Source organism: Palaemon carinicauda, unplaced genomic scaffold (assembly GCF_036898095.1).
Source record: "Palaemon carinicauda isolate YSFRI2023 unplaced genomic scaffold, ASM3689809v2 scaffold35, whole genome shotgun sequence".
Lineage (NCBI taxonomy): Eukaryota > Metazoa > Arthropoda > Malacostraca > Decapoda > Palaemonidae > Palaemon > Palaemon carinicauda.
Window position 1 is genome coordinate 267,501 of NW_027171183.1, and position 10,000 is coordinate 277,500.

The 10,000-nt window shown below is 35.3% G+C and overlaps 1 protein-coding gene across 1 annotated transcript in view; it reads left to right on the top strand.

Annotated features, from left to right (window-relative positions):
- The first annotated feature begins 9,503 nt into the window (after positions 1-9,503).
- The window catches only part of LOC137636665 (uncharacterized), a 2,371-nt gene continuing 1,874 nt past the window's right edge, over positions 9,504-10,000 (top strand). Inside the window, exon 1 of the mRNA XM_068369054.1 lies at positions 9,504-9,587. The gene's annotated coding sequence lies outside the window, so the exon portion shown is untranslated. The remainder of the gene's footprint in view (positions 9,588-10,000) is intronic.

The window sequence follows — 10,000 nt, forward strand, 5'->3', positions numbered from 1 at the left end:
GTTTGTAAATAAATTCAGTGAAGAAAAAGTTCAGGGAAATTAAAAGAAAATATTCATTCAATGTTTATTCTGATTTCTATGAAGAAATCTCCTCATGATATTAACAATAACCACATTATCGGTCTCATTTTTACAATGGATATGGCTGAGAGAGAGAGAGAGAGAGAGAGAGAGAGAGAGAGAGAGAGAGAGAGAGAGAGAGAGGAGAGAGAGAGGTGGGTTCATTTCAAATATTGTTCGAAGAAAAAACAAACCTTTTTCCAATGTCGTTTTTTTCTTGTTGCACCGTTGATATTTTTATCCGAATTTCTTTGGACGTTTAGCTTATCAGAAACTGATCAATATTACCATCTTATTTACAAGATAATTATTCCAATCTTAAGATAAACTGTTGGTTTTATCAGGAAAGCCAAGATCTGTTTGCAGACAAGAAATTAGTCCACGTTTCGGCAATCATTTTTCTCGTTGTTCTAAAAGCACTGATTTGGTATTCTTCTTCTTGTCCGTTTGTGATTTCAAGGAAGTGAGAGTCATGGGTACAAGTGATTTAATTGCCTGAAGTGAGTAGGGAGTAAACCTCACACCACAAGCACATAATTCTGGGATGCAGACTCCAGGCATTTTTGGGAATATCAATATAGTTGTTGTGTTGCTTTGAAATCGTTGGAGAAGTGATTTCAATACGTCTAAAGTAATGATCACCATTTGACTCTAACTGATTTTCGCTGACTTAAGCAATTATTATTTAAAACCGAATAAAAAGTGTTTTCATTTTGCAGTTATAGACATTTCTGAGAGTCAGTTCCTTTTCCCATTTGGGACGACACAATTTTGTTTATGGTCTTTTTATGCAGATTTTCTTAGCTCGTCAATCAATCGACTTCTCTTCCTTCCCCTGGTTCTTTTGCAATATCTAGGAACCCAATTTGTTATTGTTCTTAATGTCTATCTATTATATGTCATTCTCATTCTATATCCTGCCAATGTCCATTTCTTATTCTTACTTGTGACAATGTTCTCGAATATAGTTTGCTCTCGTATCTGTGTTGCATATTATTCCTTGTGAATGCTTGTGTCTATATGTATATATATATATATGTATATATGTATATATATATATATATATATATATATATATATATATATATATATATATATATATATATATGTGTGTGTATATATATATATATATATATATATATATATATATATATATATATATATATATATATATATATATATCCAAAAATTAAACTTTACCTTTAATAAAGTACATTAATCAATGTAATACATTCTTGATAAAGAATGATCAAAGTTGTTACTTATCCATTTCAGAGCATCTTACTCCTCTAACCTTTCGAAGTTTTCAATTAAAATAACATTTGCTTTTTTTTTCAAATTAATCATACCGAAGATCTTCCTTCAGGAGATCAAAGGTCCAAACAGATCATCTCTCTTATTCGGAAACCTCACAAAATGTCAATGCTGTAGCCCTTTGATATTGTCTAATGGCTAAAATTTAATTATTATTATTATTATTATTATTATTATTATTATTATTAAGTAGTTTATAAACAGTTTAGTTCCTTACGAATGCAGTTACTGATCGTATATTTAATGAAACAGTTACCAGTCAAATCAGTTTTCTGTCCCAACGGTTTCACTCCAGTCCCGTTTTAGGAAAGAAAAATTCGCCTTACAGCGAAGCTCGACTCCACCTGGGCTCCCAGCACTCCCCCCCCCCCCCACCATCTCTTGGCCTACACCCCTGGAGACCGAAGAAGAGGAAACCTTCCTACTATCATTTCCAGAGGCCGTGTGAAAATGTTTTTTTTTAAATAACTCCTAAAATAACTGATGGATTTCCATATCAAAGCAGGGAGCGCTTCATACAATGGCCTAATTTTGGGAAATACTGTGCATTGCCAATTACGTTTCATTAACTTTTTTACTTAAGAAAATGAGGCTAAAGCCAGTCTTAGCCACCCACACATTCGCAAAAGTGATGACGTCCCTCAGTGACGTTGTTATAACGTTTCTTCCCCTGTACCTCCCATCCCCCGAATTGTTAAAGGTCTGTTTAACTCCATAGATAATTGTCATATGACCTACCCCAAGCAATACGAAATTCTTTGTCAGTAAAAGTTCAGCATACCTGGTAATGTGATTCGTGACTTTAGACTTTACTTAAACACAAGACCAACGTTTTATATCTTACCCACTCACTTACATTGAAGATCAAGAATGAGACTTATGACAGGAGACGAAAGAAGCCATGCTAACCCTACACTTCGCACTTCAAGCGAGTGTTGGTGAAGCAATAGAAATATAGTTTTCTTTAGATTAAGCCGTAGGACTCATTCTTCCATACAACACAGGTTACTCGATACATCAATTGCCAGGAAGAAAATGACAGAGAGCATTGTTTGATATAATTTATCATATCAATTTCACCAGAGTAGCTTGAATTCCTTAGAAGGTAGACTTCTAAAAGATGTTTCATATAAGGGCATTGACATCGGCCATTTGATAAGTATTGAAATCATATATATATATATATATATATATATATATATATATATATATATATATATATATATATATATATATATATATATATATTATGTGTGTGTGTGTGTGTGTGTGTGTGTGTGTGTGGTGTGTTCATACATACATAAGATTTATTATATTTCAACCTATAGTTTTATATATTTATTCACGTTATAAGTACCAGTACCTATTTTTGTTACTTAAAAGGTATGTGACAAATACCATTGTGATTTTGTCACTGGAATTATACCAGACTTCAATTAATGAACCAATCAACCTTACTTTGAGAAATCCATTGACATTGTCTACATGCCAAGCTGATATACTCGTATCAAAGTATTCATTAGCTTTGCTTTTCCAAAATAATGATATCACCAATTGCTGGAAACCATAGATTTATGAGGGATGAAATAAAAAAAACAAGAAATGGACACTTATACATTTTACTCATCATCACTCTCAAGGAAAAAAATTGCCTTCTATTTCTACTAATGTTTTTATTTTATTTGTTTATTTTATTTTATTTTTTAGTCGCAAATCTAAAATTTGTAGGAGTCCGAGTAGAATATCTCTCAGTGCGATTCCACACCCCTGTTTTAAACCTCTTCTATTATGTTTGATAATTTGTGTTAACCATCTAATCATTATCTACCACCATAAAACATTTTATTGCTCTTCCGGCTCATTTTATATGTGCAGTACACAGTCTTTCCTAACAGGGATTTACTCGGTAGCCTAATAACAATGAGAATGAAGGAAAAAAAGGCAAGAAGGAAGGGGGGGGAGGTAGTACTAGGATAGCCATAAGTGTAAACACCGAAGGAGGGTTGGGGGAACCTCTGCGTCACAGTTACGTGATTAAGTAACACTTCTTCGAAACGCTCTGAAGGAAGGGAAGAAGTTCCTCTTTTTTTCTAAGAGTAAACTGGTTAATTAAGCACATCTGTCAGTTCATTGTACCACCAAAAATTAGGCCAATGTTTGAAACATTCATTGCTGTAGTTTCATGGAAATTCATAAGCCGGTTTGTTAGATATTTGGGAAAAACACTATTACACGGCCTCTGGAAACGATAGTAGTCTTCGGCTATCCCTTCTTTGGTCCTTTTCAATTTGCCAAATATCTAAAGATGATACATCTCATTTTGAAATTGATAAATTTTATTAGGGTGACCGTTGGGACTGCACTCCGTTCATAATTATGCTACACTGAAACCTTAAATCATCTCACGCTAAATTGTTCGTAAAAACGAAGCAATTGTCTGCTAGAAGTCTCCAGGGGTTGCTGAACTCCGCCAGGCTGCCCACACCTCCCCCACCGCTCCTTTTCCCTGGAGCCTGGAGAAGAGGAATCCTTCCTATTCTTCGATTCCTTCTTCTTCTTCTTCTTTTGTTTTGCTTTGTCTCTTCTTCTTGTTAATGTTGACACATAATCAGTTCCTATCGTCATTAGGGCTACTTTCTCCTCTTCCTTATTCGCCCCTACGTCGTGTGGTAGGCCTAATCAGATCTTGGGCCTAATTTGTTAATGGCAACATCTGTTCCATCTACGGGGAATACTCATCCATATTCCTTATCCTTATTTTGTTTTGCCTTTTTTAGTTTTCTTTTTAAGATTATTTCATTGTATTTTCGATTTAATCTTCGTCTGTAAAGACAATTTCTGTTTTCGTCTTGTTTACCAAAAGCTCTCCATTCCCTGCTTATCCAACTTTTATTTTCGGTCTCGTGTCCTGGGGAAACACTTGCTGTCTGTCCTAAGTATGTATATTCATTAACGATCTCTGGATGCTCACCCATAACCCTTATTTGTTGTCTCTCTGAATTTTCATTGAACATTATCTTAGTTTTACTCGGATCAATTTTCATTCCTACATTTCAGCTTTCCCTATGCAAATCCTCCCTCATCTTTCGGATTCTAAAGTGTGAAGTACCAATCCAAGATAGAAAGAGTCTAAGTAGGTAGTAGGTTGGCCAGGGCACCAGCCACCCGTTGAGATCCTACCACTAGAGAGTTGTGGAATTCTTTGACTGGCCAGACAGTACATTGGATCCTTCTCTCTGGTTACGGTTCATTTTCCCTTTGCCTACACATACACAGAATAGTCTGGCCTATTCTTTACATATTCGTCTCTGTCCTCATACACCTGACAACATAGATTATCAGACAATTCTTCTTCACCCAAGGGGTTAAATACAGCACTGTAATTGTTCAGTGGCTACTTTCCTCTTGGTAAGGTTAGAAGAGACTCTTTAGCTATGGTAAGCAGCTCTTCTAAGAGAAGGACACTCCAAAATCAAACCATTGTTCTCTAGTCTTGGGTAGTGCCATAGCTTCTGTACCATGGTTCTCCACTGTCTTGGGTTAGAGTTCTCTTACTTGAGGGTACAGTCGGGCACGCTGTTTTGTCTTGTTTTTCTCCTTCTTGTTTAGTTAAACTTTTTATAGTTTATATAGGAGATATTTATTCTAATGTTGTTACTCTTCTTAAGAATTTTATTTTTCTTTGTATCCTTTCCTCATTGGGCTATTTTCCTTGTTGGAGTCCTAGGGCTCATAGCATGCTGCTTTTTCAACTAGGGTTGTAGCTTAGCAAGTAGTAATAATAATACCAGATCTGCACAGAATAATTGACTACTTCCAATAACCCCACTGAGTTTTGGTGTTCAGTTCAAACACTTGGAACACTTTTGTTCCCAAATCTGTCAAATTTTATGTTGTCTTTTAGTTTTGCCTCATTCTTCTGGTGCAGTGGAGAGAAGATTTTTCTTAGGTCAAACTAATAAGACAGACACGCAGGCCAGGTTCTTCTTCATGTCTTCAGAGGGGGGTCTTGAAGGAATATGCTGTCCGAAATATTTTGATGTAGATACGAGGCATTGAGAAAAGAGCTTCTCTCAGCCGCCACTTTCGTTTGGTATATTGGGTAAGAGGACACCTGCATTTTCTTAGAAATAACTGCTCATCTACGGTTATATATTCACTTGGCGTAAAACAAGAAATACTGTTTTTGATGAATCTGTCACAAAATCTGAAATCATAGCAAATTAGTCAGTTTTCATTCGAATGGATCGTGATGATCGAATGTCAAAACTTAGGAATTTCATAATTTCCTTGAAACGTGCTCTTGATAGGGTCTCTCGGAAACAGGGAGGCCGCCATTTTATTCAACAAAGGTTTTCAACAGATTGTCCCTTTGAAAGCACTTTTTCTGGCATACATAATGCCTACAGTAACATTAATATCTTCAAATGATATGTTCCAATTCTCATCATTCAATTTCATTCTCGTTTCAGTTTCTGTACACTTTCTTTTATGTGTTTGATAATGAAGTCATCTATCAATAATCTGAAAACGTTCAGAACTTGTCCAGAAAAAAAAACTTGACGTTTGGCAAAGGATGTATGTCCCGGTATTTCTCGGCGGTAATTCTCCCGGCATTGACAAGACCCTGTTCAATAACTTTCCATCCTTGCCACTAAGAATAATAGTACAAGTTGTTTGTACATCTACAGCATCTTCTTGTTTGAAAGAGCAACAGTGCTTTACAACGGTTCGTTTTCATTATCACTCATGATACTCATCACTCATTATACTCATGATAATCATCAGATTCAGATGAACTTTCTTTATTGGGGATATCCTCCTTTTCTTCACTTTCAGATATTGGATCTCCTTCAGACTAGGATTCAGATAGTGTCGACAAATATGTCACAATTTCATCATTCGACAGGGAACGATTGTACGACACGTTTACCCTTTAGTACAGCAGGGGAAACTGACCAAAACAATAACACCGTGACGCTGCCAGACTTACAGGCGCCGAGAATACTTGCCACCAAACGTTTTGTCATAATTACCATTGCATTCCTGCCTAGCGGTCAAAATGACCGTTCGGTCGTTCTAGGTATTACATAAAATATCTCAAAGAATTATAGCATATTTTAATTTTCACTTATTATAATTATATATCATGAAAAGTTAGGAAAAGTCAATGAGTATCATGTTTGTTTGGGAAAGATTATAATAGCTCTATGCATCCGAAACTCAAAATGCGGTCAAAATGACCGCTTGGTCGTTCTGGTGTTAACTATAATGCATTTTTTTTTTTAAAGAGAATATATTGGATACCTTTTGGATGCTATTTCAAATTATTTGGATACGTTTTTGGATACAATTATATTTTTTCCACTTGCAACACTGGCCAGTCGCCATGCATCTCTCGAGGTGGAGGAGAGTGTGGCCGAACCGCTGATGGAATGCATTAGCTTCTCCAGAGGGACCGATGGCCTCTGGAAGGTCAAGGAAGACATAACTGCATTCGTGGGCTCTGAGCCAAGAACTGTCCCTCCTTGGGGAATTCCTCCTCTTCCTCCTCCTCTGTTTTCCTTATTTCATCTTCTTCGTATTTTCTAAGATATAAAATGCTTTGGTAAGTCATTTTGCACCTGAATAATAAAAACGTATTTAGGGTTTTAAAGAAAAAATCAGAAATGTAAAAGTATCTTGTTACAATTTCTTTGATAAATATGTGATGTTACATATATATATATATATATATATATATATATATATATATATATATATATATATATATATATATATATGTGTGTGTGTGTGTGTGTGTGTGTGTGTGTAAAGTAAAGTAGAAAAGGAGTTCCATTTTGTAATCTACTTATATTTGGTTACCTTGGCATAAGCTGCACCTTTTCACCTTTTGATTAAACTATGTGATGCTTCTCTTCTCGTTTACCTTTCTTTCTTTGGACTCTTTTTTTTCCATAGTATTTTATCTTTTGTATGTGAACGATGTAGGAATTGGCCAGGGAACCAGCCACCCGTTGAGATACTACCGCTAGAGAGTTATTGGGTCTTTTGACTGGCCAGACAGTACTACATTGGATCCTTTTCTCTGGTTACGGTTCATTTTCCCATTTGCCTACACACGCACACCGAATAGACAGACATATTCTTTACATATTCTCCTCTGTCCTCATACACCTGACAACACTGAGATTACCAAACAATTCTTCTTCACCCAAGGGGTTAACTACTACACTGTAATTGTTCAGTGGCCACTTTCCTCTTGGCAAGGGTAGAAGAGACTCTTTAGCTATGGTAAGCAGTTCTTCTAGGAGAAGGACACTCCAAAATCAAACCATTGTTCTCTAGTCTTGGGTAGTGCCATAGCCTCTGTACCATGGTCTTCCACTGTCTTGGGTTAGAGTTCTCTTGCTTGAGGGTACGCTCGGGCACACTGTTCTATCTAGTTTCTCTTCCTCTTGTTTTATTGAAGTTTTTATTGTATATATATATATATATATATATATATATATATATATATATAATATTTATTTTAATGTTACTATTCTTAAAATATTGTATTTTTCCTTGTTTCCTCTCCTCACTGGGCTATTTTCCCTGTTGGGGCCCCTGGACTTATAGCATCCTGCTTTTCCAACTAGGGTTGTAGCTTAGCATTTAATAATAATAATAATAATAATAATAATAATAATTATAATAATAATTCTGATAATAATAATAATAATAATAATAATAATAATAATAATAAAAGATATTGCCTGATTCTACCTTTTATTCTGCTATGGCATTCGTTTAGAATAGAATATGACAGGTGACTCCATCATATACATATGTATGTTTACATATGTGTATGTTGTATTGGTCATATCAGTTTAAATTATATATGAATTAAGTCAATGAATCCTCTATTGATTTCATCAGTCTATGAAAAGCGAAAATTATAGAATGGCAGTAAGAATCTCTGGGTTTATAAATACTAAAGAAAAATTGAAAATTGGTAATTGGAATGTTAGAACCATGAATCTGATTGGGAAGTTACAGCAAGTGGAGAATGAATTTATGAAATAGGGTTTGGATATCTTGGCCCTAACTGAAATGCAATGTAAAGGGATTGGTAACGAAATCTTAGACCAAGGACAATTTGTGACTCTCGAGTGAGAATATGTAAACAAAACTCGTACACACATACATACAAAAACAAAAAATGAGCATCGCTCTCAAAAGATCGAATCCTACTGCCATACAAAAGGAAGAAGAATCAGATCCTAACTTTAGGACAATTAATTAATGATTAACTCCTTCATAACATTCGCTACTACACTTTTAAACTATGTCCAAACACGTTCTATCAATGCAATACTGTGCAATATTACTCTTAAATATGTAAATTTGATGAAGCATAGTAAGTGCAAAATTAATGTTAGTGGAGTCCTATCAATTGAATTTCCAGTAGACATTGGAGTACTCCAAGGGAATGTGTTGTTACCTGTGTTGTTTATCCTCCTTATGGATTTTGTAATGCATAAAACAGTTGGAGATGGTGGAGAAGGATTGGACTGGATTGGTCATAGGAGATTGGCTCACCTAGAGTATGCTGATGACGCAGTCCTTACCAGCAGAACACCACAGGATTTGCAATGCTTGCTTATCAGAATACATGAAATATCTCAGGAGGTTGGACTCATAATAAATAGAAGAAAGACAGAGATGGTGCTTATATATACGGATTTACACTGTTATATTATATATATATATATATATATATATATATATATATATATATATAAAAATTATATATACAGTATATATATGTATATATATATATATATATATATATATATACATATATATATATATATATATATATATATATATATATATATATATATATATATATGGAGAGAGAGAGAGAGAGAGAGAGAGAGAGAGAGAGAGAGAGAGAGAGAGAGAGAGAGAGAGAGAGAGAGAATGCAGCACAAACTAGGAACGAAAATGACAGATTAGGTGGGGAAAGGGGAGTGGGTGTGGGAAAGCGAGTTCTCGAGTCGGCTTTGGCTCTTGGCGGGGTGGGGGGAGGGGGCGGGGAAATCAGGGATACCCAATTGGTATTTATAGGTCCAGGCCTCCGGAATCACAAGCACTCTTGTGGTGGTGTCCTTCAGATCTGCTCTGCTTCCTCCGTCGTCTCCCTCTGCAGGACACAAGACGTTGTTGTGAGTTGGACTTGGTCTCTTTGATAGTCAGTCATTCTCTGGGGACTGAGATGTTTCTATTGCCAGCTCGCCTTTCATGAGTTGATGAGAACAAAACTTTAGAAAAGACCTATTTCTAAAAGTGAAATATTCTTTCATACAATTTGTACAGATATTAATATGGGGGCATTACTGTTTCTAATAATTACAGTGAGTTATATTTGAAATTACTCCTTTCTTTTATATGTCTACTGAGAGATGGTCTCGAAGCTGTTTCAGAATGACGTTAAGATTGTTCACAGTTTTACCAGACTGAACTGTGATCAATCTCTTTTTAGACCACATGTATTTTAATGTAAAAAGAGATGGAGAGTTGAACAAGTACCGATTACAGTCTAAAACTAATATATATATATAATTAATCAGTCTCTCTC